Source organism: Haemaphysalis longicornis, unplaced genomic scaffold (assembly GCF_048455015.1).
Source record: "Haemaphysalis longicornis isolate Haplotype H1 unplaced genomic scaffold, Haemaphysalis longicornis Haplotype H1 scaffold_3, whole genome shotgun sequence".
NCBI lineage: Eukaryota > Metazoa > Arthropoda > Arachnida > Ixodida > Ixodidae > Haemaphysalis > Haemaphysalis longicornis.
In genome coordinates, this window is record NW_027526335.1 from 205,234,149 (window position 1) to 205,255,842 (window position 21,694).

The following is a 21,694-nucleotide window of genomic DNA, read 5'->3' on the forward strand; positions in this document are numbered from 1 at the left end:
TTATTACATTTCCGAATTGTAGCTGCGTGCAGAGGTACAGCGCTCAGAACCTAAGCACACCAGATGTGCGTAAAGGGCTCCGGGCGGAAGCTGAGCGCCGCGAAGCTGCGCCCTCAGGCTCATGTTACTCGGAGCTGTACATGCCACACGCACGCTGGGCTTTATCTTCGGCCCGAACAGAAGCAAGGTGCACCTGAACAGCCGACAAGCATCTGATAGCCGGATTTCTAGGTTACAATGTTCCCAGTCAGGGAGTTATTACGTCAAAACTATCTTCGAAGATGCTCGGCCCATGTGGCCCACCGAAACAATAATGATAAAAAAGCGCTCCGACATTTGGAATGAGCGTCTTGGGTTACGGTGTTGCTGGGGGGGGGGGGTTGAGGAGGGGGGAAACGGGGGAGGGGAAATACCACTAAAAGTGAACTAAGGGAGGGAATGTTTTGGCCCAAACGGATAACCGTTGGACAGCCGTGGTAACGGAATGACTACCCTGAAATGAGAATAGAAAGAGCAGAAGACCGCTAGCGCTATGAAAGAATGAAATAAAGAAATTAAGCGTAAATGAGTTATTCGCACAGAGCAATATAAATGCAGTTGGACTTCCACGGGCAACGCCCTTGACAGGCTGATCATTAATTAATTCATTCATTCATTCATTCATTCATACATACATGCATACATACATACATACATACCTGCGTATGCACATACGTACGTACGTACACTACTCAATTTACGCAGTGTGGACGTATTATGGAAAATTCAGAAAAAACGTGCGATCATTTAAGTAAACCGGCATCACATTTCGTTCAATATATAACAGATGACTTTAGCGTTACCGTAACGTTTACCTAAGCTGTGACGTACGCATTGCACTTGTTACATGCGATTTCGTCGTTCCGTAATATTTAGGGTCACAATAATTTGTTATATTTCTTTACAAAAATAAGCAATACAACAAAACGCCTCAAATAGGTGCGCTGCGTAGGATTTAAAGCCGTCTAAATAGAACATCTCGGTACACCAAACACATTTCGCAGGAAAGAACGAAAAGAACGAGCTAAGAGAGAAATCACCATTGTTACGTATAGCAAGAACAGGTCATAAAAGAGCGTTTGAAGCAGAGCTATGGCTGGATCCCATCCGCAACATCCCGTTTCCCGTTTCGTTTCTCATGCTAAAAACACCGGGCAGCTAGCCAAATTGAATTGTCCAAGAACTCGCAAGTCGTCGGAGCAATGGCAACAATTACTACCGTTCGAACCACTATGTGCGTAGCTTAGATTGGGCTTAAACCGCTTGCATAATAGTGTGATCGGGAAAGTGATAGTTCTTCTTGTTTGTTGATTTTTTGTGACGAAATGTTATCTCGCCGATACTACGTACAATCATGTACTTTTACTTCCAATCCTATGTCGCATTGTACGAAACTTTTCAAAAGCAATAACAACGGTAATAAATTCGAACTAAGCTTTTCACTATTCGAGAAATGTTATAAATAATGTTATAAATAAGAGTACAATTATGTTTGCATGTTAAAAGCGAAGCGGATGACAACTTTAGGCACCCTGCTTCACCTAGAAGGGCTGATAAAGCTGTAGTTATCGCCGGCACAACGCCGCACAGCGTGATTTGCTCGCATGCAAGAGATGTGTTTTCCGTTTCTGCTCTGACATTGGTGCGATTTTCTTCATGCGTAACACTCGCAATCGTCGCTGCAGTAATTTAACACGCATAAGTGGGATAGAATTCTCCTTGAAGAATTCACGTGTCGTGGCTTCCACAGAAGCTCAGAGAACCAAGCTTCCCGCAAACGGCAGAATTGACAACGAATGCTGAGGGAAGCCTGCAGCCCAGTAAGTCCACACACACCCCTTGCCGCTTCCGTAGCTCGCTGCAATGCTCTTCTGTCGGTCGGAGCCATTTAACCGCCGCCGTTTATGCTGGCGCGAAAGTGAATTGTGTATACGCGCTGTCGCATTTCTTTGTTCTTACCGGTGCGCGTAGATTAATACCAAAGGTTTAGAAAACCTGTAAATACAAATTCTGTCGCCTTTTTAGACGCAATGGCCTTATTTGGCGGTCGCAGGAAATGAATGTATCTTTTCATTCGCAGCACGAGAAGCACCCTCCTCGCCCTCTTTGCATGTCCCCGACTTTGTGTTCTCCAGAAAAAACAACAGCATGCAAAAACGCAAAAGGAAACATCTGGGCCAAGTCATGCCGTTATTCATCCCGTACTGTTATCTGACATTCTTGGCCACGATCTTCGGTCGTATCAGGGAACGCTCGTGTCATCGCACGACCGATGCATGTCATCATCGGAGCTATATTTCCTTTCGTGGGGCGGAATAAAGCGTGCTTCGGTGTCCTGGTAGTTTTTACACTGCTAGATTGCAACTAGCTGACGCAGCTTTTTGGGGGCGGTACGTGATGCCATCTATGAAGCGAAAAAGTGCGAATCTGAGTTGGCGCCGAACTGCTGAACCCTCTTAAAACGTCCGGCGTAACGAGGCATTAACTTTGCGGAAAGCCCAATGAGGCGACGAGGCGTCCACAGGAGCACCAGAGAACCAGGCGGAAAAGACAGAGTGCGGTACTTATCGTCATAACGGGACTTTTGGGCCACCTGGGAGACCTGGGACCGCGCGAGACCGATATTACGTGCCAGCGCAGCCCGCGTGATGGCTTCGTGGGCGTACGCTGTCGGTGAAGAAGCGGGAGCAGGAAGTAAAGTGTCCATTGGCAAAGCTGGTTCTCGACCGTACAACAGAGAAAACGGAGAACAGCCGGTGGTATTATGGTGTGAAGAGTTATAAGCGAATGTGACATAATGAGCACGGCGTCCAAGTCTTTGTGGTCACATGAGACATACATGGCGAGCATTTCGGTGAGTGTGCGGTCAGACCATTTGTCTAACGTTGGTATGCTGTGGTAAACTTGTGTAGGGTGGAGCACGAGTGAAGCAGGTTGGCGAAGACTTAGGAAAGAAATGAACGACCATGGTCTGTGAGGAATTCCCGCAGTGAACCGTGCTGCAAAATTACGTATTCTAGGAGGAAGTCGGCAACATCAGTGGCACAGCTGGTTGACAAGGCACGGGTGATGGCATATCGGGTCTCGTAGTCGTTAGCAACAGCAATCCATCTATTCCCGGGCTGCGATGAAGGAAAAGTGCCAATGAGGTGCAAGGCGTGGCGGACGAATGGTTCGGTCGGAATATCCATGGCCTGAAGGAGACCTGCAGGGAGTACTGACAATTTCTTGCGGCGCTGGTACAAATCGCAAGCGAGGACGAATTGGTTGACCGTCTTAAAATGATCAGGCAAGAAGAATCAGTGTCGGTCGCGGGGATAAGTGCGCGCAACACCGAGATGACTTGCCGAGATGAGCGGTAGTTACGGTGGTAGAGGACTCCCTCACGGAGGAGGAAGGCTCTTAGCGATGGGTCTGATGGGTCATATTGGAGGCGTTCTATTATTGCGCGCAATGAAGAGCCACGGGGTTGCTCTTCGCCCATCTGGAGGAAATCGGATATTACCAAAAGGTAGGCACCGTGAGTGCTGTCAGTGGTATCAGGGGTACCGATGGGGTAACGGGATAGACAGTCGGCGTCTTTGTGCAAATATCTAGACTTGTAAACGACGTTGAAGGTGTACTCTTGCAATTGCAGTGCCCAAAGACCAAGCCGCCGGTGGGATCTTTCAAAGACGACAGCCAGCAGAGCGCATGGTGGTATGTGACTACGGTGATATCGCGACCATATAAGTATGGTAGAAATTTTTAAGCACCCCACACTAGCGCAAGGCACTCGCGTACCATGATAGAATAGTTGCGTTCTGCCGGTGACAAGCGGCGGTTCGCTAAGGCAATCACCAGATCGTGTCCACACTGGACTTGGGCGAGCAGAGCAACAATGCCATGGCCACTGGCGTCAGTGCGCACCTGCTTGGGAGCAGAAGGGTCGAGGTGGCCCAAGATTGGTGAGCTGGTCAGAGTGTCGACGAGGCGAGAAAAGGCTGCAGCTTGGTCAGGGATCCAAGCAAACGGAGCATCGTTTTTGAGAAGCTCGGTAAGGGGTTTGGCGATTTCGGTGAAATTTCGGATGAAGCGGCGGAATTAAGAGCATAAACCGACAAATCTGCGCACATCTGTTGGTGAGCGTGGGACGGGAAATTTTCGCACAGCGTCAATCTTGTCGGGGCAGGTTGCACACCTTTAGCATCGACCAGTGGCCGAGTATGGCGATTTGCAGTTGTCCAAACTTGTATTTGGAAGAGTTAAGTTGAAGTCCGGCTCGGCGAAAAACGGCCAAAACGTCCGTCAGGTGCTGGAGGTTGGTCGGAAACGTTGGCGAAAAGAAGATAACATAGAAGTAGAGGATGATGAAGTGCGCGCGGCGCAGTAGCACTGAAATAAAGAAACAGGTAGGACGCTTTTTTCCAGTTTTGGTACGCCGTGGGCATCTTGGCTCTTCCTGGTCCCTTCTTCAACACATCTTGGTGCCGAAAACCCGTTGCTCGACTTTCTCCGAGGTTGTGACGAACCGCCGGGAGAAGAGGGAACGACCATGGGCCGATTGAAGCCCAAACGAACGACCCGGCGGGCCCAGCAAACCAAACTGGTCAACAAGTCAACGCAGCGCTACAATGTTCAACTCCTGATTTGGTGAGCCTTCAGAACTTGCTTGAACGTTTGACAGCGTGCGACGCTGAACTGCGAGCAATTAACGCCGAGCTTGACCCGTTATTCCCGCCGAGATACCTGAGACCGAGCTTCAGACTATCGTGCAGTACGAAGACGAAGCCATCGGCGCATTATCAAATTTAAGGACTGTGATAGAGGCTCTTAAGAATCAACGTCCCGCAGCGATTACGCACAATGTTGGCGTCGAGGATTCAGCTTCTCGAGATGACCTTCAGTCTGCCATTCGGTCAGGTGGACCACGATTACCGAAACTTGACATTACCACCTTTCGAGGAGAAATAAGTAAATGGCTTCCTCTTTGGGAACAGTTCGAAGCGACTATTGACAAAAATCTTTCGTTAACAACAACGGACCAGTTTCATTATTTATAAAGTATTTATCGGGAGAGGCTGCGTCAGCCATTGCTAACCTTCAAACGACCGATGCATGCTACAAAGATGCCATAGACATGCTTCGCTCAAGGTTCGGTGAACCTTTCCGCATCGAGCAAGAACATCGCTACCACCTGCGGTGCCTGCCAGCTCTAAAGTCGTCTTCTGATGTTGCCGGACTGCGAGGACTTTACGACACCCTGAGAAGTCATGTCCCCGGATTAAAAGCCTTGAAGGTGCCTACTGCATGGCACGCATCGATGCTTACCGATGTTTTGCTCTGGAGCATTCTACCGGACATCGTGATCGAGTACCATCGGCGTCGAGCAAACACCGAGCTCCCTTCCGACACAGCACAAGATGAACACGCGACGGCAGCTGACAAAAAGTTACAAGACCTGATATCTTTCATTCAAGTGGAAGTGGAAAGTAGAGAGAAATGCCAGACGATGCTTGATGTAAAAGAAAAGAGATTTGACGGAAACGTATAACAAAATAGAGGTGGATATCGCCGACCACATTCTCCAACAGTGGCGGTATTTCAAAACGCTGAAAATTCGCCGACAAAACAAACCTACTGCTGTTTTTGCCGCAGTACCACTCATAAAACGGAGCAGTGTAGGTCAAAGATGCCGGACCATGAGAAAAGAGAGATTCTTACAAGAGAAGCCCGCTGCTTCAGGCGCACGGCTAAGGGACACCACTCAAAGGACTGCCAACGACGGATTTCATGCTCCAAATGTCAACGGAGGCATGCTTCATCACTATGCTTGCAGTCGACAACCGGGAGTCAACCACCGAAACCTGACTCGGATAAAGCGTACTATGCGGCTGCGGACTCGGGCACAAACGTCAAGCATAGCAAGACCGTACTGCTTCAGACTTTTCGGGCATGGGCTGTCTCCCAGGAGCGACGATGCTTCCTTCGCGTGGTCATCGACGGTGGCAGCCAAAGGAGTTTTTTACTTGAGGACATCTCCCGAAAACTGAAGCTTCCAGTTGTAGGGGAAGTCTCTCTAACCATAAACACGTTTGGAAACACTCGCCGAAAGAAAACTCGCCAATATCGTATTGTCCGGCTAAACCTACAAGCCCAGTTTGATCATTCAGATTGCACTCTGGACGTTGTTGAAATTCTCGAAATATGCCAGGATATTCAATCATACTTGGCTGATTGAAGAAATTTGTGAAGAAATTCGAAGAAAGCGAAAAAATATTGGTGATTCAGACAAATTTGGTTGGAGCACTGGAGACGACAGTTTTGGACTTCTAATCGGAGCAGATCAAATGTGGCTGCTTTTGACAGCTGAAGTTACGCGCCATACGCCGCATCATAAGCCTTGTGGCCGTGAACACAATTTTCGGCTGGACGTTTCAAGGTGCTACAGACCCCGCAAACCAATCCGCGCCGTCTAACAGCATGGTATGGGTCTTGCACAGTAACATCAGCTGTCCGGAGCAAGGTTGTCGCCAAGACAACATTGCCCGACAGTTTTGGGACTTGGAGACTATGGGAATAAGCACAAACGACGACGGTGAGATAAAAAACCCAGCGTTAGGGGAAATCGAATCGACAGTTACCAAGATTGAAAGACGTTATGAATTGGCTCTTCCGTGGAGGCCTGTCGAGAAGACAGCTCTCGGAGACAACCGTTGCGTGCCCATTAGAAGATTAACTTATTTGTTGCAACGCCTGCATAAGAACAAAGACCTTCTCAAAAGGTATGACAAAGCCATACGACAGTACCTCGTTGACGGTCACGCAGAGATTGTTCCTGAGACACGTTTTACACCAGAAAATGACAAGCGGATTTACTATATGCCCCACAGAGAAGTGCTCAAGGAAGACCGCACAACTACAAAACTACGAGTTGTATTTCATGCATCGTCATCTGCTCCGGGTTTTCTCTCACTGAACGAATGCCTGCACAAGGGAGTCAACTTGAACCCTGATATACTAGAGCTACTACTGAGGTTCAGGATGTACCCAGTTGGACTCAGTGCAGATGTGGAGAAGGCATTCCTCCAAATCGGCGTGCAGGAGAAAGACCGTGACGCCTTCCGGTTCTTCTGGTATTCCAGCCTACCAACTGGAACCCCGGCAGACCACCTCCAAGAGTGGCGGATGAAACGTGTTCCTGTTGGAGCTACATCAAGCCTATTTCTCCTCTCGGCCACTATTCAATATCACCTCAGTAAAGCTTCAGAAGAGGACAAGAAGACGGCGGAACTACCGAAGACGTCGTTCTACGTTGACGACTTCCTTGCCGGAGCGGATTCAAAACACAGTACTCTACGCATCTATGAGCAGGCCAATCGCACCATGCTTAAAGCCGGCATGACACTGAAAATGTGACCGACAAATTCCGCTTCTCTGCAAGATCATTTTGACGGCAGCAAAAAACGACAAGCAGAAGCAAGCAATCAAAAGCCCGTATTGCCTCCTGAAAACTGAAGAGTTTTTGGCATCGCTTGGAGAAAAGGTGATACACTTCACCTTAGCATAAAATCTGTGCTTCTTGCATCCAGCAGACACCAGCGACAAAGAGGGCCATACTCCAAGCCATAGCTAGAATCTTTGACCCCCTAGGATTGATTTGTTCATTTGTCATCAATGGAAAAATTCTGTTTCAGCAGCTTTGGATACAGAAAAAAACTCCCACCTCCCCTCGTGGGACCCCTGCGCAGATGCGACGCATAGGGGGTTCCGTTGTTGTTTCCGTTAGGTTGATTCTCTAATCGCGTGAAACGTGCCGTGAACCCCCTGCCGCGGCTATGACGCAACGTGGCGCGGCTATGACGCAACACAATCCAACACAATCCACTTTAATCGAATCCAATCCAAATACAATCCAATTCAATCCAAGCCAAGCCAAAACAATCGAATCCAATCCAATGCCCCTCGCGAGAGAGTGTTCGCTATCGGAGAGGAGAGGGGGTGAGCTGCGGAGAGCGCAGTCCGCGCGGCGAGGAGAATGGGGGAGTGGTGCGGACAGAGATCTCCGTCGTCCTCGTCGTCGTGGTCGTCGTGGTCGTAGTCTTCGTCGGCGTCTTCATCGTCTTCTTCAGCTTCGTCTTCTTCACCACCTTCCCCTTCACCACGACTGCCTTGTGGTCACTGAAGTGCAGGGGGAGCGGGTGGGGCACTAACGGGGCCGCCGCCGTGCAATTGACAGCGAAGAGCAAGTCTATGCACGTTCCGCGCACCGTCGTCGGCGCGGTCATCGACACGAAGTCGAGCGCGTGCTTGGCCGACATGTAACGCACGAACCACTCGTCCTTGGGAACGTCCACGTTAAAGTCGCCCACCACGAGGAACGGGCGCGCACGCGCAGCACCAGCAGGCTCGACGACGACGTCGTCACGCGCCTCTTCCAACGCTCTCTCCACGTACTCCTCGACGTCGCCGCGAGAGAGGTTGGGGGCGAGGTACACGGTAACGACGGTGACGCCGTCGATCGTTACCACGCAGTGTTCGCCCTTGCACGTCTGCCCAACCACGGCGTGCTCGTGCTGCTGCTGCTGCTGCTCGTGCTGCTGCTGCTGCTGCTCGTGCTGCTGCTGCTGCTGTTTCTTATCCTCCTTCATATCGTCGCGCCTGACGTTTACGGCAACGCCCCCTGCAAGCCGCTGAGCCTCGCGCGTGTACGCCAACGCCCCGTAGCCAGCAATTGTGCACTCGCCGCGACCCTTCGCGGCCCACGTCTCGGTCAGGCACAGGACGTCCACCTGGCTCAGGACGGGATCCTGCTCGCCGTCGACGGCGTGCGTGCCCAGGGATCGCACGTTTACGAGCGCCAACATAAAGGCTTCTTCTTCGTCGCCTTCTGCTTCTGCTGCTGCTGCTTCGTCGTCGGTCGTCGTCGTCGTTGCCGCAGCGAGCGCCCGCAGGTACCGCCGGGTGACGGTGTCGAGGCGGTGCTTCTGCAGCCGCCGAAACTCGTCCGCCATGCCTCGATCGACGTTGGCCACGCGGTGGTAGAACCGGTGGTCGCCGCCAGCGTTGGTCAGGTACAGCCTGTTCAAGTCGCTGCAACGGCTCAGCGCGACGTACACCAACTTCTGCAGATGGGTCTTGGAGTACTCGTACACCACGCTCGAGTACGTTACGCCCTGTGACTTATGAACCGTGATAGCGCTCGCCTGCACCAAGGGAAACTGCTGCCGCCTGCACGCGATGCCCGCCTTGCGATCCACGGTCAACGTGAGCGACCGCGGTTCCAGCGGTACCCACGCACCATCCATGTCGTAACCGTTGCGTTTCGCCTCGCGCACCGCGTGCTTGGAGCGCAGCCGAGCGAGCCTGCCCGTCGTCGCACCGTCAAACTCGACCCACAACCGTTTCGGGAACCCGATGACGTCGTCGGCTTCGTCTTCGGCTTGCGCTTGCGCTTCTTCTTCCCAGCGTCGCCGGTACGCGCGCTCGCACAGACGTAGCGTGCCGACGGCACCGTTGACGAGTCCGTCCAGCACGTCGACGTTCAGCGTCCACATGTACGGCTTGCCCGGAAGCAGAACGATCTCGTGCGGCAGATTGCCAAACTCGGCCGTTGACAACCCGCTCACCTTCTTCTTTGCCTTGTCGAGCAAGTGCGGCGTCTTGCATCCCAGGAACGTGTCGCGGGCGCGAAGGCGGGATACCACCACTTGTCCTTCTCCTTCTTCGCCGACGAGCTTGGCAACCGACTCGTTGAAGCACTGCACCTCGACGTTGGAGTAGAAGATTCGCACGGCGGTGTGCGCGAGCGACAACGCTCCCTCGGCGCTGACGAACCTGCGCTCGAGCAACCGAACGTGCTGTTCGTCGAGCGCACGACCGTCGCCGATCGCGGTCAGAATGTCGGAGAACGTACGGTCGGCCTGCCGACGACCCGAACCAGCGGGAAGTACTCAAAGTACTGCCAAGTGATGGTGGCGCCAAAGAGTCCGTCCGCGTTTCTGCACCGCTTCTAGATTTCGGTGGCGCGGACCGGCGGCAGCTGACGGAGGTCTCCGCACAGGATCACGTCCAAACCTCCGAACGGTTGGTCCACGTTCTCGGTGATTTCGCGCAGCCGCCAGTCGACGGCGCTCAGCTGGTCCGACGACATCATGCTCACCTCGTCAATTGTCACGCACTTGACATGGCGGAACGTCACTCGAGACGTGTTGAGCTCGCTCGGGCCCCGGCCTCCGTCCTTGAGCTTGTTGCTCGTGAGCTTGAACGCGGCGTGAACGGTCGTTCCTCCGACAGCCACGGCCGCCTTGCCCGTGCTGGCGCAAATCACGTACGCGTTGTAGCCGCCGCCGTAGCTGTTATAGCGGTTGTACACGTCCATGGCGAGTCGCAGCACCAACGTCTTGCCGCAGCCGGCGGGTTCAGTGAAGAAGACTCGCAGAGACTCTGCCCCGCCACCGCTCGTTTGCCTGTGCATAATTTTGCGCAGCAGCTCGTACTGCTCGTCGTTTGTCATTCGCATGCGCGCGCGGTAATCGTCGGGGTTCATGATGTCTTCGCGCTTACGCACGGCGGCGCACGGACCGACCTGCTGAACCAGGCGCGCGAGCTGTTCGCGATCGGGTAGAATGTCGGCGTCGTGCTCGGCGTCCACGCGAACGGCGAAGGCTTCGTCTTCGTCTTCGTCTTTAGCGTCGTCTTGCCGCTGCCGGTGCTCGTTGTACCGATCGATCAACTCCTGCACGGTGGCGTCGTCGTTGCCCAGGTTGTACTCGGCGCGCTTGCGCGCGATGAGCTCGGCGTTCTTTTCGTACAACCGCACGTACCTGTTGTTGTCGAGCACGTCCACGGCCTCGCTGCGAAACGGCACGTACAGCAGCACCTGCTCGCGCATGTACGACTCGGGACTGGCGGTCGGACCGAAACAGCGGTAGCGGATCACCACGGGTCTCGCGCGCAGAACATGAAGTGTGCCGTCGCGAGTCAACCTGTACTTGCTCGAAAAGTCGGCGAGGCACACGTCCTCCAACTCCTCTTATCGAGCTTCGTACTTCTGCACGACGTTCGGTTTCCACACGTCGGTCGACGAAGCGCTCAGCTTGGCCAGCTCGGCGTTGGTCTTGCGAACCCGAACGCGCTCCTCCGGATAGCAAGTCGGGATGTAAACGACGTCTCGGCTCTTGTGAGACATCTCTTGCCGGAGAAGGAACCACGCAGCTTCCTTCGAAGACATTTCCACGCCTTTCAGCATGGTCACGCCCAGCTGACGCATGACGCTGCCGTAGTCCGCGTTCGGGTCCTTGTCCAGGATCTCCAGGATCGACCGGTGCAGGTTGGAAATGCCGCGGTCGGCTTTGTTGACGTAGTCCACCACGTACGTGGCGCACACGTGGTGGTCAAGTATCACCTGGAGATCCATGTTAGAATCCAACACCTTGCTGATCCAAGGGTTGAAGGCGTTGACCTTCTTCTGGGACGGCGCGCGCTTGTGCAGGGTGCACGGACGCTTGAAACCAGCGCGAAGAATGTCCAGGTACTCCTCTTCGGAACGGACGTTGCAAGAAGTCAGGAACTCGTCCAGGGAGTCGAAGTCCCCGTGCTCCAACGTCTCGTGAAGCTCGGTGTACCTGGCCTTCTACTGGTCTCGCCGCGCCTCTTCCGCTGGGTCCTCGTCGTCGCCGAGCGGTGGAAACGGCACCACGATTCGCGTGCGGTCGCTCGGCATGAACGGAGCGCCGAAACGGCTCTCCGTCGTTCCGCCGTACTTCCTGCACGTGAGCGTGTGCTCGTGGGTCTGCGTGCGAGGACATTTCAGCAGAGACGCGTCCAGCGTTACGAGCGCGTCAACCATCTCCAGCGTACGTGGCATGTCGCCGCCCAGCTCTTCGTCGACGGGAGTGTTGTCCAGCCACAGCAGCGTGTGAACGTGAGCGCTGCCGCGCTGCTGGAACTCGACGCGCTTGAAGTAGTCCACGACGACGTAGGGCGCGAACGGCGAGCAGCGTCTATCCTGCAGGATGTTGAGGATCACGTCGAAGATCCGATGCAGTTAGACTGTGCACGTCACGGAATCGTTGTTGACGAGCTCGACACGCGCGTCCTCGTTGGCGCGAAGCTCTTCCAGCGCGCGAGTGCGACCTTCCGGACCCACGCGCAGACGTTCCAGCGTTTCGATCAGCCGGTCCCACTCGAGTTCCGACGCCGACATCGTGAGGATGGCGTGAGGCTTGCCCAGCTGACGGATCATGGCGAAGAGCTCGTTGCGTCGCTCGCGCCAGTACTGGACCGTGTTGGGAACACCACGCATGTAGGCCAGGTCGCGGTTCATCACTTCGTCCAGAAACGCGGCACCGCCCTTTTCGAGTTGCTCGCGTGTGAAGGCGCTCGTCGTCGCGTTCGTCCGGAACGTCATTGTCTTCTCGCCGACGTTGTGACGCATGACCTTCAGCGCCATGTACAGCACGTGCTCGGGCGTTACGCCACGTCTATCGGTTCGCCGTATCTCGCTGCTCGCTTTGGCAAACCGGGTGGGGTGAGGACCAGTTATCACCCGAGGAATTCCCAGATATATCGTGGGAAACGACAGTTCCTCACCGTAAACGTCCAGCAGCAGCGAGATCGGAACCTTGTCTTCGCCCGGAGCAACGTGCAAGCTGTGCGTCCCGTCCATCAGCGCCCGTACCACTCTGGCCACTCGGTCATGTCGTCGTTGCTGTTCGGCACGATGAACCGTCTTCTCCTCCTTTGCAACGCCGACGAACGCGTCGTCGTAGAGCAGCGTCTGACCCACGGAGTTGAGCGCTTGCGCGGCCTGCACCGGATCGGCGAGGTCGGTGGTGTTCGGTAGGACCTCGATGTCATCGTCGTCGTACTCCATGTCGTCGTCGCCGTCGAACTGTGTAAGCCGGTCCCAGTCGACGACGACGTTGGCGTACTTGTAAAGCGGCGTGGACTCTAGGTGTTTGAGCCAAGCGTGGATGTTGCTTCGCTTTACAAGTCCGCTCTGGTACGACGACTTGCTGAGGATGTGCACGTCGATGGTGGCGTCTTCGGACACGTTGCGCGGCAGGCACTGCACGAGCTCCGGTACGTCGATGGGAACGTTGACCACCTGACCCTTGACGGCGAACTGTCCCTTGTCCTACCGCACCAGGCGCCGTATAGACATGAACGGGAGGCGAGGCGCGATTAAACGTTCTTCCACCACGTTCAGTTCGGGTATGTGCAGGTGGCGAGGAGGGTAGCGGTAACCGTAGCTCGTGCTCATAGCGGGTACCTTGCCCGCCGTCAACGTGTCCTTGCACGTCGCACACAGCGCGTAGGCTTCGTACCGATCCCGGGTCCTGCGCTCGTCGCTGGCTTCGCCGAACTCGTTGCACAGCACGCGGATCGCGCTGCTGCGTTGCTGATCGTTGGAGATGTTGCCGATGTGGGTGGGGTGGTTGTCGTACCACAGCCGGTCGCAGACGTTGCAGCTGTGCCCGAAGCTCCGGTCGGTGAAGTCTCGTTTGAAGCGGGCGTCCGCGGAAGGGCAGCGCCTCGCTCGCGCGGCCGCTTTCGCGGCGCGCTCGCGGTCGCGGGCGGCCTCCGTAGCAGACTCGCGTTAACGACGCTTGGCCGCGGCTTCGTGCTTGCGAACGGTGGATGGATCGGCCGCGCGACGTTGACGTTTCGCAGCGGCTTCACTTCGTCGCAGATCGGCGTCGACCACTCGCTTCGCGCGTACGGCAGCGGCTTCACGTCGGCGTAGCTCGGCGTCGGCCGCTCGCTTCGCACGTACAGCCGCTGCTTCCCGTCGTCGTAGGTCGGCGTCGGCCGCTCGCTTCTCACGTACAGCCGCTGCTTCTCGTCGTCGTAGCTCGGCGTCGGCTCGCTTCTCACGTACAGCCGCTGCTTCCCTTCGTCGTAGCTCGGCGTCGGCCGCTCGCTTCTCACGTACAGCCGCTGCTTTCCGTCGTCGTAGCTCGGCGTCGGCCACTCGCCGTTGACGTTTCACTGCGGCTTCACTTCGTCGAAGGTCGGCGTCGGCAGCGCGCTTCTCGCGTACGGCCGCGGCCTCACGTCAGCGCAGGTCGGCGTCGGCCGCTCGCTTCACCCGTTTGCGTTCGGTATCCCATGCACGTCGCTTCGCATCGTCATCGTCGTTGGTGCTAGCAGTTCTGGTATCGCGATGAGCGATGCTCGTTGAGGTTGCGCCGACCATCGCGATACCAGGCTTGTGAGTCTCCATTGAAGACAGCGTTGGACAGTGGAAGAGCGGCGCTGGAACGATGGAGCTGAGCGGCGAGGGGATATAACGTTGAGGGGACTGCGTAAGCCGGTCCCAGTCGATGACGACGTTGGCATACTTGTAAAGCGGTGTGGACTCTAAGTGTTTAAGCCAAGCGTGGATGTTGCTTCGCCGGAGAACGGCACACCGGTTATATGCGCAGTGCGCCCGAAGGAGAGGAAACCGCGGAAGAGAGAGTACTGTACATGCGCCGGCCCCAGCGCGTCTGCCGCGGCTATGACGCAACGTGCCGCGGCTATGACGCAACACAATCCAACATAATTCACGTTAATCCAATCTAATCCAAATCCACTCCAATTCAATCCAAGCCAAGCCAAGCCAATTCAATCCAATCAAATCGAATTCAATCCATTGCCCCTCGCGAGAGAGTGTTCGCTATCGGAGAGGAGAGGGGGTGAGCGGCGGAAAGCGGCGGAGAGCGCAGCTGGCGCGGCGAGGACAATGGGGGAGGGGTGGACAACGCCGACAACGACGACGACGCCAGAGGGACAAGGCGAGTGAATCAGATGCTCTGCATCTAAAATTCGTTGGGACGTGCCTCTTCCGGATAACCTGAAGTCTGAATGCAATGACTGGATTCATTCTCTTCCGAAGCTGCAAGAGACAAGAGTCAAACGCTAGTTGCTTTCAGACGCAGAAAACAGATCGGACTGTGGGGAAGTTCACGTATTTTGTGACGCAAATCCGCTAGCATATGGGGCGGTAGCTTTCCTTCGTTTTGTGAATAGCGCAGGAGGAATGGAAACATCGTTCTTGTTCGCAAAAACAAGAGTGGCTCCAATCAGAAAACTTACCGTACCTAGATTGGAACTCATGAGAGCGGTAATCGCCGCAAGAATGGGTGCCTACATGAAAAACAAGTTTTTTGACAGAAGGACAGTTATCACGTTTTGGATGGACTCCTCGATAGCATTGGGATGGATCCGTGGCGGCAAGAAGTGGGAATCGTTCGTCACGAACAGAGTGGCGGAAATACAAGGAACATCCCATCCAACCCAGTGGCGTCATTGCCGAGGATCTTTCAGCCTCGCGGATACACTAACTCGAGGTTGTTTGGCTGTCGAATTGATTAGCAGCTCACTTTGGTGGGAGGGACCGACCTGGCTTAAGTTGCCCGAAGAAGATTGGCCAGATGACATTCAAGTCTCATGCCGCGAATTGTCAACTGAGCTGACACATGTGGAGCTGATACGTTGCCACGAATATGGACTAGCACAAGTTATACCTGTCGAGAGGTTTAGTAGTCTGCATAAGCTTCTCAGTATGGTTGCATGGTGCCAAAAGATTTTGTGTAAGAAGTTCCGAGCCACCTACAGGACTACTCTCTACATTCCAAATAAGGACGGCGGAACAATGTTTGATAAAAGCAGAACAAGCGAAACACTACCATCAAGAGATGAAAGATATTAAATTAGGGCAAGATATGAAAAACTCGGACATCGCGGTGCTTCGCCAGTTTATTGATGGCAAAGGACTGCTGCGAGCACAAAGTAGATTATTATACTTCACTGTAAACGAAGACACGAAGAACCCTATCATCCTACCGTCAAGATGTCACTTCAACGAGTTGATTATCGACTCGGTTCACAGAAGACTACTCAACAGCGGAATCAGAGACGTGTTAGTAGAATTTCGGGAAAGATTTTGGATACCAAAAGCTCGCCAGCGAGTGAAAAGCGTCCTGCATTCATGTACCACATGTAAAATATAGAAAGCAAAGTCTGCCTCAGCTCCAACGGCACCTGTTCAGGAAGAGAGACTTCGGAAGTCCAACCCTTTTGATATAATCGGAATTGACTTTCCCGGGCCCCTAATTGTTAGAGGAGAAATTCGCAAGGTGTATATCCTCCTTATCACATGTGCGGTTCTAAGGGGTATACACTTGGAAATAGTTTCAAGTCTGACCACAGAAGCATTCATGTATGCTTTCCAGAGGTTTACAGCTCGAAGAGGCGTGCGAAGTGTAGTTTATTCGGACAACAGCCTTACATTCAAGCGCGCAAGCAAAGAGCTGCGTTCCCTGTACAGACTCTGCTCTTCTCACGAAATGCGCAACTTCGCTGCTGGACGTGGCATCACATGGAAGTTTAACGTGGAAGCTGCACCTTGGTGGGGCGGATTTTGGGAACGACTGGTCGGTTCTGTAAAGTGAGCCGTACGAGTCACGTTGGGCAAGGCGTCTGTAACCGAAGAGCAGTTGGGCACACTCATGTGCGAAATAGAAGCAGTCGTAAACTCTCATCCTCTCACTTTCGTGGAAAGCTCCATCAACGGGCCAGAAGTCATCACACCTGCTTACTTTATCATCGGCAGACGTTTAAAATCATTACCAACTGTGTGCGCAGAGCTGTGTGAACAGAATCCTGCAGAAATTACGAAAAAATGGTGTTACGGCCAACAACTCTTAAATCTTTTCTGGTCGCGAAGGACAAAGGACTACGTTCTTCAACTGTCATCATTCCGTCGTGTCAAGTCCAAAAAGACCATATCTGTTAAACTCGGAGATGTCGTGCTCATCGAAGGAAAGGGTCCACGTGGAATTTCGACGACAGGAATCATAGCGGAAACACATCTCGGTCGGGACGGCATAGTTCGTGCTTGCAAAGTCTGAATCCCGAATGGACAGTTCCTGACCCGTCCTGTTCAAAAGTTGTACCCTCTCGAGCTCGCCAAGAGCCCCAGGGAGGATGTCATAGAAATAGAGGATGATGAAGTGCGCGCGGCGCAGTAGCACTGAAATAAAGAAAGAGGAAGGACGCTTCTTCCCAGTTCTGGGTATGCGCCAATATCAAGGAACAACAACAACAACAACAAAAACAACCCAGTTCTGGTACGCCGTGGGCGTCTTGGCTCGTCCAGGTCCCTTCTTCAACACAACCTCATCAAGATAGCAAAGAAAAGTTGACAATTTAAAAGCATGGAGGAGAGAGAGCATCACTCGTTCGAACTTAGCTGCGGCATTACTAAGTCTAAATGGCATTACTTTGAATTGGTAGAGGCCGTCCCGTGTAATAAAAGCCGTCTTTTCGCGGTCCTTGGCATCGACACTGACTTGGCAGTAGCAAGAGCAGAGATCCATAGAAGAAAAGTACTGGGCACCAAGAAAAAAATCGAGCGCATCGTCGATTCTTGAAAGGGGATGTACGTCCTTTTTTGTGATTTTGTTAAGTTGCCTGTAGTTCGTGCATAATCGCCAGGTTCCATCTTTCTTTTTAACCAGGACAACTGTGACGCCCAATGATTTGAGGATGGCTCAATGATGTCTCAATGATGATTAAGCATTTTGTCCACCTCTTTTTGGGCAACAAGGCGCTTAGCTTGGGACGCACGATACGGCCGCTTGTGCACAGGGGTGGCGTCTGGCCCAAAGGACAATCATCGAAATCGACGATGTCGCTGTATGACTCCAAAACGCAACGCAGTTCTGGAGCTTGCATTGGCGTTATATCAGCTGCAGTCATCTTCGAAATTTGGGCATCCTCCCGTGGAAAAGTGGGCCGTGGTGTTTCAACATCGATTGGAGGTTCGCCAAAGATTGCTGCGGAGACGTAGTAAGCAGAAACCGGCGCCAACGTTGTGAGCGTCATACCATGCTGAAGAACCTGCGGACAGAAGCTGAAATTCAGGAAGGGTAATGTGACTTCGTTGTTGGTAACACGGTATAAGTTAGGCTCACGCGGTGCGCACGCAGCACACCAACGATCGGAAACCCTACGTAATCACCTTCGAGAACTTGGGAGCTACACGACAGGGGAACATAAGATATTTCTCAAGGTGCCAGGCGAATGTGCTTTTTGGAGTAACACATGTCGTCGGGCGCGTCGTCGGAAGCTACTAAAAGCGGCATCTCGAGGCGCAGGAAACCGATAGAACAGTCAATGAAGGCGGCGTGCTCAGATAAAAAGTCAAGGCCAAGCATGAGGTCATGCGAGCAACGTCCAAGCACCATGAACAAAACAGTCGTTTGATGACCAGCTACAGTCACACGAGCAGAGTACATTCCGACCACAACGGTTGTCCCTCCATGAGCGACTCTAACAAGATGTGATGTTGGTGGCGTCATAACTTTGCGTTAACGGCGCTGAAGATGAGCACTGATAAAAGATAAATGCGCTCTTGTATCGATGAATGCACTGACAGGAACAGCGTCACCTTCAACGTCCACTAAATTGTTTGGGTAGCCAAGGTCAAGACAGGATTTTCGGGCGTGGTCGGGAATGTAGCGTCACCTCCTAGAGCAGCAATACCCAGTTTTCGGAAGGAGGTCAAGCGTAGTCGAACGTCGGGGATGGACGGCGCGGCTGTAGTGAGCGGTACTAGTGGGGTTGGGGCAACGGCGAACGGTTGAATCTGGTGGGGGAACTGTTAAAGTTGGTCAGGTTCAGCTCAGAACTGGAAGAGACGCAGTTCTACCGGTCATCGGTGTAGCCAAAGGGTGGTCGTGGACTATAGTTGGGGTAACTGTTGCAGAAGAACAAGACCCGGCGGCTGCGACAGCACCGGGCGAAATGGCCAACTCTGGAAAAATGGAAACAAATTGGTTCATCGTACGTAGCACGGCACTAAGAGGGATTACGGCGTGGTAAGCGTGTAGAAGGACGTTCGTCGTGGGGATCGTCGTGGGGGCCCATGTTGGCTATTTGGTCGCGGTCAACGACCTGGATCGGGCACGTTCCGATTGGGCATGTATGACACCGCAGTTGTAGTAGTCATAGCTTCCAGTTCTCGGCGCAAGATTTTGGTGATATCCGACGATGATGGAACGGAATCTTGTAGGCGGGGAAGACGGGCTTACAGGTTGCCATCTTCACACGAAGTGGCCGCTGCTGTGTGTGGAAGTCGTGTGAAGTTGTGGGCTATACGGCGTTCTTTGGCCTCCTCGAAGCGCCGACATTCTTTAATAATTAAATCTACAGTGGCACAGTCTTTGCATACCAGAAGGTTGAATGCGTCGTCTGCAGTTCCCTTCAGTATGTGGCCGACTTTGTCGGCCTGTGGCATTGGGCTGTCAGCCTTCGAGCACAGGGCAAAGAAGTCCTGGATGTATGCGACGTACGATTCAGTCGACGTCTGGACGCGTGATGCCAGCTCCATGCGGGCAGCAACCTGGCGACCAAGAGGCTTTCCGACCACTTCTCGCAGCTTCGTTTAGAAGACTTCCCAGCGGGTCAACTCGGTCTCGTTATTCTCAAACCACTTGCGTGCAGGACTCTCCTCGTTCAGATAAAAGATGATATTCGCGAGCATGATGGTGGGATCCCACCTGTTGTGAGCGCTCATACGCCCTTAGAAGCTGAGCCAGTCGTCCACATCACTGTCGTTCGTCGCGGTGAATACGCCAGGCTCCCCAAGATGAGACACGATGACGAGGGGGGTCGTCGACGCGGTCACTCTTTCACCAGGCATTGTTAAGTGAGGAACAGAGCGTCCACTCCGAAGCTCCGTGGTGGGTAGAGTACGCCCGGGGGAGCGGTACGGGATGAGGTGGTGATACCAACTCCGCAACCTCTACCACAATGTTAAGATGAAAATGAGGCGTATTTGCGATATTCACACCATCTACAATGATTGCATGCAGCAGCGCATAAACGAACGGTTCGCAAGCTAGCCTATCAACTTTCTCGCCCTCTGTCTCGAACCGAGCACCGTCCAGTTTCACCCGTTGTCTTCGTCGTTTGCCTGTCTTTGGAGCGTCACGTAACAATATCTACTTGGGGGAAGCTGTGATCCCGGATCCCAAACATGAGGCAGAGATAGCGTAAAGGAAAAGAGTGGGGTAGAGTGCATCTGGCAGGCGTGCTTATATAATGAATGGCACGCTACAATGTTCTGGGAGGACCAAAGTACATGACAGCTGCACGTTACCGGTACTCACCTACTGTGCAGAAATGGCAAGCGCACTCCAAGGGTATTACTTAAATTGAGGGCGACTTAACGAGCAATTGAACGGAAGATGATGCTTGAAACATTAGGGCGGGAACAAGAAGAGAGCGGGGTGGGTCAGGGAACTGTGAAGAAGAGGGATTTAGGAGTGTTTATTTGCAGTCGTTACGAAAGCTAATCGTGGCTGTTCTCCATTTCTGTTTTTGTTGTATTGAGTGCAATCGATGGTTTGTTCCTTTTCGCTATCTCACTGTCAAAAGTAGTTTTCTGTGTAAAAAGCGTTTTTAATGTTACAAATGTTACAACCGTGCACTGGTCTACAATCAACGCTGCGTTGCCAAGCAAAAGTGTTTTCTTGTTTATGTTTAGTTCTAGTTTTGAACTGTTCGTGTCAGCCCTACGTTGCGATGTGAAATGGAGAAGTTTTTTATGAAGGTGTTTTTGTTGTTTGTTTCTTTTTATATTTTTATTTGCTGTTTTACTAGCCTGCTAGTTCTTCCAGTGTTAAAGAAAGCGTTTGTGAATTTTGCGGCCGATTTCTATTTTCCTTTTTTTCTGTTTCTTTTTTTGTCGGAACGCCTGTAAATACAGCGCCAATGCTTTTTTTGTTGCTTCCTTGTTTTGCGCTTTGTGCTGTGCTGAGTACCTCTTGAATTATCTATGTATTATTCGAGGAGGAGGGAGCGCCGTCAAACTAACCAGATTAGCTTTTTTTCCCACTCCTCCTACATCATTGTGGATGGAAAATAAAGGCAATATTATAACAAATGCGTGTAAACGAATCTTGGTAGAAATTAGGAAGAAAGTGGTGTGGTCAGTAAATGTATGCGAATGCAAGATAACCGTTGGCCATTAGGGTAACAGAGTGGATCCCTAGATAAGGCAAGCTTGGCAGGCAGCAGCAGAAAGGTAGATGGGCAGATGATATGAAGACGTTTGCCGGAATAAATCGGTCGACGTTTACACAGGACAAGGGTAACTAGAGATCTATTAGAGAGGCGTTTGCTCTGCAGTGGGCGTAGGCCACCTCATTATTGATCACTCGCTCGCTTGGCCAGGAGGATGCTTCTCTTCTTTGATATGGATGCGACCTTTCTTTGCGCGAGGTAGCCCATTCAGATTGGTGTCACAATTTAGTATGTTGAACGTGTGACTGAATACAAGTATTAAATAAAGTCCAGGGAATTAAGCCGGAAGCGCTGCAGAAGGTGAACTGAGCGGGTGATTGGCGCGAGAACTTACACTCCTTTTTCCTGGAACACTCAACCGGTGTTTTTTCCGCTTCCGTTTCATTTTATAATTTTTATTGTTATAAATACTACAGGGTAATTTATCAACCCAATATTTAGCTGTTTCGGGCACTGGAATATCAGCTTTCCCCCATATGGTTGGATAGCCACATGGCATATTTTCGCGTTTCAAACTAAACTCAACAACAAAAGGTCACATTTTTTTCGTCTATTGGGCAAGAAGCTTCCAAAAAAATTATGTCGACAAAATATC

The 21,694-nt window shown here is 52.6% G+C and overlaps 2 pseudogenes; both read right to left on the reverse strand.

Moving 5' to 3' along the window:
* Nucleotides 1-11,653: 11,653 nt before the first annotated feature.
* LOC144175652 (uncharacterized) lies at nt 11,654-12,472 on the reverse strand (annotated as a pseudogene).
* A 20-nt stretch (nt 12,473-12,492) lies between these two features.
* Nucleotides 12,493-19,402, reverse strand: LOC144175653 (uncharacterized; annotated as a pseudogene).
* Between the last annotated feature and the right edge of the window lie 2,292 nt (nt 19,403-21,694).